The 7,120-nt window shown below is 43.9% G+C and overlaps 1 pseudogene; it reads right to left on the bottom strand.

The window, feature by feature from the left end:
* Positions 1-226: 226 nt before the first annotated feature.
* Positions 227-1,925, bottom strand: LOC119327398 (annotated as a pseudogene).
* Between the last annotated feature and the right edge of the window lie 5,195 nt (positions 1,926-7,120).

Here is a 7,120-nt window from a genome sequence, read left to right as displayed (position 1 = left end):
ATAGAGGAAAAATTTATAATTAAACAAAATAGTTCATTTTATATAGGTTTAAAAGATGCATGATGCACACCTGCCAGTATTTTAAAACACATGCATATATCGCCAGGTAAACCCCGGCGGATAGTGCATATACAAGCCAATACACATATACACAATGGAAAAACTAGCACAAGAGAGGCATGCCTGCATGCAAACTCTCTAGAGGCCACAATGAGAAATTAAATACGGCACAAACCAATATACGGGTCACCATATATCGAACGACCGTCTGATGGATGATTAATTTATGCACGCACACACATATATCTATGTTGTCTTGGATCATCAGTACTTCCACATGTCATCCATACCCATGTTCATCGATGAGGTCTTGCCAACTGCTGTTGCGGCGGCGTTCCCCTGGTAGTTGTTGCTCAGCCCGGTCACAGCATGTTCCTGTGACACCATCGACGATGGCCCACACCCAGGCTCAGCCCCGACCATGAAACCCTGATCTGCACCCACATACATCATCATCTGCTGATGTTGTTGGTAGAACGACAATGGTGGTGTTGGGTCTGACATCATCTGCTGGTGGTGGTTCCCGATGTAGTGGTCATTCATAATAGGAAGCGCCATGCTACCCATTATCGATGAGCCAGCACCGATGTCGCGCAATTGGTATGGAGAAGTTGTAGGAAGCAACATTGGATTTGCTAGCGATGACGACATCTCATAGCCCATGAGAGGAGGCAATGTATCTAAGTCGGCGAACCCTGCTGATGTTCCGCTCCGATGGACATTGGCATGACATATGACGGCATCACCACCTTCTTCAGTCCGGCGCTCTTATGGAAGATCCTACAAACCACCCAATGTTCCTACAAGCATACATAAATTAAATAAGTGCAAATCAACTATGATCAGTAGCATGCCCCAGGTGTGACTCTTTTGTCACAGATGCCGATCACTTTGTCATTCACTACTCACGTCCAACACATATATCCCATAACTTGGGTATTTTGGCGGCCCTGTCCAAGTGCAAACCTCTGGAAATGGGGACACAGTGACTCCCCTAGGCCTCGATTCCAACATTTGGCCTCTGTCGACCTTTCCATCCTTTAGAATATTTAAGACTCATGAAACGCTACGACATTCCATTGCAGTATTTACTCACCTCGGTCTACTATCAAGAACACTACTGATGGTTTCCCTCTTTTTACCCATACATTCAAGTAACCTACTCAAGGAGGCCGCTATGTCATGGCCGCTTTATCTCCCCTCATGCATCGGTGCAACCTTGTAATTCTTGCCATGTATTGGCGACTTAGAGTAATATTCAAGTGGGGATTCTCCCCCTGATTGTTCAGAAAAGGTGGCTAACTAGCTAATGGCATGTTAAGAATTCATGACTACTACTATATACTATAAATTTATTATATACCTTGGAAGACGCGTTGGTGATGGTGACGGTGCGGGTTGCGGTGGACGGGTTGGAAGTTAGCTGCTTGTTGCTCTCAAGCCTATACTCATGCATGATCCAGTTGGTCTTCTCCCCCCTAGGTGCCCTGCCCTTGTAGAAGACGAGCGTCTTCTTCATGCCGATGAGTGTGAGCGGCGGGTGGAAGATCTCCTTGTCCTTTCCGGTGGCCTTCCAATAGCCAGCATTCTTCGCCTGGTTCGTTCGTATCCCGGTGGGGTACTTGCGATCCTTTCGGCAGTAAAAGTACCACTCCTTTTCCCCCATCTTCGCCTTCTCCGGTAGCTCCCATGGCTCGTACTTGTTGAGGTTCACATCCTCAATCGCCGCAGCGACGAAGGCTTCATCGAGCACCTTGGGGACCACATAGAATTTTATGATCTCCTCATCCGTTGGGTGGAACCTAAACCCCGGCGGTAGCTCCAACTTCTGTTGCTGAACTTGAAGGTGGTCTGTCATGGTGGAGGCTTTCTCTGCAATGGATTCTAGGGTGATGGCAATATTGGAGGCAATCATAAATATGTAAGTAACGAAGGAAGGAATTTAATAAGCTATGGATATCCATGGAGGCGCTTAAATAGGAGTAAATACGTGTACTAGCAAGGCGCTTGCTAGAGAAGTCTTGAATTTTTTTTGCCTTTTTTAATTTTGTATCTAGTGGCACTCACTATGGATGGATAGATAGATTGCTTCCTCATCTTTACAACTATGCATTGTTTGTCCTGTTGGAGGTGCCACACCCTTGTGGTGACAAGTAGCTAGGTTTCTCCAACCTCTCCAAGCCATGACATGCCAGATTGTTCTCATTCTTGTTAATATATGAATATGTGCTCTTCGTGCTACCCCTACTCGTGTCATATGCATGCTTCTGTTTCTGGTGTTTGGCTTTTTGATGCAAGGCAAACAAACACTCACATTTGTCTCGCTAGCTGGATGTGCATATGTAGCACTGCCGCTGTTTTTTGTGATGTTTGATCTAGATGTATCGACCTATAAATACTATATATCACCTACCACACGTTTATAAAAAACCATGTGTGTTTCGTAAGTCTATGACCCCTCTACACCCAGCCATAGTTCACCATTAATTGCTAGAAATACATGGAAGGATAATTCTCAATGCCGTGGTGCCTATGGGTGTGAAACACAACCAGGGTCACATTGCTCGTGCAGGCCCGCATGCAGCATGCGCGGCCATGACCGATCTTTATCTTCCGCTGCGTAAAACCATGGCCTTTTGTATCTGTTACCACCGCTACGACTGAATTCCTTCATGCATACGCATGATTTGTCTGGAGATAATCATCCGTTACATGTTTTTTATCTGCTTTCCAGGGTGCCTTGTACTGGTGTGTACACAAATGTGCGCCACACATCCTAGATACTTGCCTTTTCTAGAAAACCCGGCACGGGATATATGGATCAACCCAGCAATCAAGGTGGACATGACTATGTGCTTATCAACTGGATGCTTGGCCATATCCCAACCTTGCATGCATCTCCTCGTGCCCAGGCAGTTTCTAAAATTAATGATCAAGAGACTTTTATGGGTTTAACTTTTGCATCTAAAGGTGTCATGACCTTCTCATCAGAAGTTATGTAAGAATAAGAAGGGATTGTTGTTTAGAATGTCTGATTAGGAAATTAAATAGTGATGCTGTCATTTTGGTATTATTTACTATTGAATCCACACTTCATAAAATTGTGACATGTTTACTATGCTCGAATTTCGCTTGGGGACAAGTGAGGTCTAAACTTGGGGGAGCTGATACGTCCATTTTGCATCACTATTTCTTATTATAATTTACTCTTTATCAATGATATTTTGCACATTAAAGCACAATTCTAATGCCTTTTCCTCCTTCAATCTACATGTAACACATGTAGAGGGAAATTCACAGTAAATCACCAGACAACTGAGAACATGGTCAAAATAAAGAACAGAAGAAAAAGTATTTTTTTAAGAGCTCCAAAAGGCCTGATTTTTTGTTTTTTTTATTTTTTTTCCTGAAGAAATGGAGCCAAAGGCCAAAACATGGACCGCATAAAAATATAAGTGTCTAGCATTGCAATTTTGATCTTTAGTATTGACAAAATCAATTTGAATAACCACACACTCTTGTGCTTGCCGATTTAGTGATTTCGGAGGTATCTTCAGAAAACGCGTTCGAGTTGCTCTGGACATTTTGCTCTAAGGAGACACACCCATCACCATAAGATTGCTCATAAAGTACTACTTGTTGAGGATAAGAGGAAGAAAAAGTATACTCGATGTTCACCATATTCTAAAGCACTCTGTGAGTCAAAACAACGAGTTAACAAAGAAAAGATATATTAGCGATAATCTGTCAATTTGGCAGTTTTATAAACAAGCAGGATCAAGCATCAGCATTGTATCGGTAGCATCTCAAATATGACAGAAGTACATCGTCTTACATTATTATCATATTCAGGAGCCATCTCTTCTGTGGAGTCCTGATAGTATCCCAAATTCATCGACCAAGAAGGCTGATAATATGTTCGAATGGCCTGTCGGGTATGTATTGTATGCATAGGGCTGTATCGCACATGACTGCTCCAAATGATCAATATTGTGCTCACTTTTTTAATCAATAAATATTGGTTTGGTTGGCATATGTTAATAAGTTCCATATATGGCGTGTCTGCTAAACTCGATGCATATAGGCAACAAAACTGGTAATATTAAGGTGAGCCGCTGGGTTTAGATACATTCTAGTCAGCAAATACTTATCAGCGACAGGAATAGTGGTGCGCATGTCATGTGGTTCAGCTAGCGCTCCATGTCAGGTACAATATCTGAAAAATTCATGCTACATCAACAAGTACATAATCAGCAGGACTTTGAAAGCATAATTATATTAAAAAAATTGTGATGGACAATATCCACTCATAACGAAATACATTGTAAGGACTAGGTAAGAACAATGCAAAAACAGACGTATATTAATGTGCTTCCGCTAATTTTGGCTGCAACACAAGAAATTAGACAACGTTTATTATATAATGATGAGATCACGTACGATATGATGTCTGGTTATCACGGAGGTCTGATGCGCAGGAGTGATTCCACATACGGCACCGTGTAGTGGGCTACAAAGAGCGCACCAATGTTGATTTTTCTGCCATTCCGGAGATCATACAACATGTCACGTGGCATGTTGATTACTTCTTCAAGGGATCCATCACGGAGATCACACCGGAGAAGGATGCACGCATCAACGGTGATGAATATCTTGTCCCGTTCAGTCGACGCGCAAGCAAAGGCAAGAAGCATTCTTGGTATCGGCAGGCAGACTCGGCGGCATAGTGACCAAGCCAGATTTGGTCCATCTTCCGCCAACCAAACCGAAATCTCCCACGGAGAGGTAGAGTGGATATAGCATAACTTTTCACCTAGCGCCGATAGTGAATCGTTCCCGCCTAGATAATCGCTGCACGGAGGGTTAGGGTGCACCGTAAATGTTTCATCAAGTAAACTGAATCGAAGGATGACGTTCGAGATAACCTTTGCAGGTAGTAGCATGGACTTGAGAGCACTCCAAAAGAAGGCCCCCGGGAGACAAATCGGGGTCCTGGCCTTGATAGGGTATGGCGGATCCACGGTGGCCTTCCATACCAAAGCTTCTTCCTTGCCGACATCACCACCGAATGTCAAGATCTCATGTCCGCAGCTGTATTCTCTAATGGTGCCTCCTTCTTCCACATCCATTTGTGGAATATCTCTGTAGGAGCGGATGAAGTGCCTGGCCACCTTGTAGGCGCCACTCCAGGGATCAAAGCCAAAGGCGACCCTGTGCTCATGGAGAAGGCTGGGGCTTCCAGGCGGCAACTCAACAAACTCTCCAGTGGCCGGGTTGCAGATGAAAATTTTCCCCATCAAGGCAGGGATCAAGATGAGGCCGTCGCAGTGGAGAGGAATGCTGAACGCCGGGACCCCATAGGGCTGAAACTCCTTTCGGACCATAAGCTCGGCGCACTTGCTTTCGCCTGGCTGGAAGCTGAAGATGTTGAGGAATCGAGAGGCCTGGTACTTGCGCGGCACCACGACCATGGTCGACCTTGAGAGCTCCAGGCGCCTGCGGACGAAAGGAGTGCTGGTTAGTGTGGCGCGCCATGACTTGCAGACGGCTTGGAAGCATAGGAGGGACTTGACGGGAAGAAGTACCAGTATCTCGAAGAAGATTATTTCATCCGGGATGAAGCTGCTACTGCTACTGCTACTGCTACTGCCGGAGGGTAAAGGCAGTGCTGATTCCGGTGACTTCCAGCCTCTCCGGCAGGGTCGTTTAGAAATCGGGGGCTTCATCATATTCATATCGTTATTTTTTCCGACCAACATGAATCGGCTGTGCCCTGCGCCTTCGTTCGTACGTAGGCAGGCAGGCATATATGTAGTGGTCAGATGGGAGCGCCTACTAGTACGACTTAGACTCGGAATTTGTATCAGAAACAAAACCCGACCCCCAGCAAGACAAATCACAAACGAGTCGGTATCGTAATGAATAAGCACCACAAGAAATAAAACCTTTTGCTAAGCTATAATCGGGTTTGAACAAATGTATCCTAATCTATCTATCTATCTATCTATCTATCTATCTATATCTATCTATCTATCTATCTATCTATCTATCTATCTATCTATACCCCCCTCTCTCTCTCTCTCTCTCTCTCTCTCTCTCTCTATATATATATATATATATATATATATATATATATATATATATATACCTATATATACCTATACTAATTCTAGACTCCCTAGAAATTACCACGTTAATCAGATTTTACGAGCCGTTAATCTGGTGGGACCGAGCTATTACGGTGTAGATCAACCCATATATAAATTGCCACTTTAATTGGAAAAAGAAAAACTTATATAATCGATTCAGTTTACATGATGGCCGATCACAAGAGTTTGTCCAACCTACGACTGCATCTCCAAATAAAATAATTATGAGCCACGTAGTGCTTTAGGAAAGCTATCTAGATCTATTTTCCTTCAAAAACTACAGACCTATGTACTGGTGCGTGACTTCATTGTCTCCTGGTACACGTACACATATGTGTATGCATGGAGTAAACCCACGCCAATCCCCACCGATTCCAATTCGCTGGGATCTCCTCTTGGGCCAACCGCTGCTAGAGCCCCCCTCCCCGGCTGTTAAGCTTTGCAATTCCTCCTCCCACGATAGAACAAGTGCCTCCTTCATATCGGGAAGACTGGCCAGTAGCAGCACACTCGATCCTAAGGTCATCGGCAACTTCATCCTATGAATCAATCGCGTTGTCAAGTTGCAGGCTGGCATTTGCTCCTGATTTGTTTGGCCTCCACATGAAGACTGTAACTGGGTTCTAATTTTGATTCATTCGGCGATAGAGTATGTTTTCCCACACATACTTGAGGTATGAATGAAACTTTTATGTTGTTAGTAGTCGGCAGTAAGAATCTCATTTTTTTCATGTAAATTTGTATGATCAAGTTCGAATTTCTTATCTAATAGGTCTTAGTTTCTTCTTCCAAAAGTAGACGTGTGGATGTTTGTCGGATTCATAGAGGCAAAGAAGGATACGTAATACACATTAGTACATGGCTGACTAGGTGAATTGGACGTTACACATGGTCTTGCACCAATGTAGTTT

The sequence above is a fragment of the Triticum dicoccoides genome, chromosome 7A, assembly GCF_002162155.2.
Source record: "Triticum dicoccoides isolate Atlit2015 ecotype Zavitan chromosome 7A, WEW_v2.0, whole genome shotgun sequence".
NCBI classification, from domain to species: domain Eukaryota; kingdom Viridiplantae; phylum Streptophyta; class Magnoliopsida; order Poales; family Poaceae; genus Triticum; species Triticum dicoccoides.
Note: the sequence above shows the minus strand (reverse complement) of the source record. Positions and strands in the feature narration are given on the sequence as shown.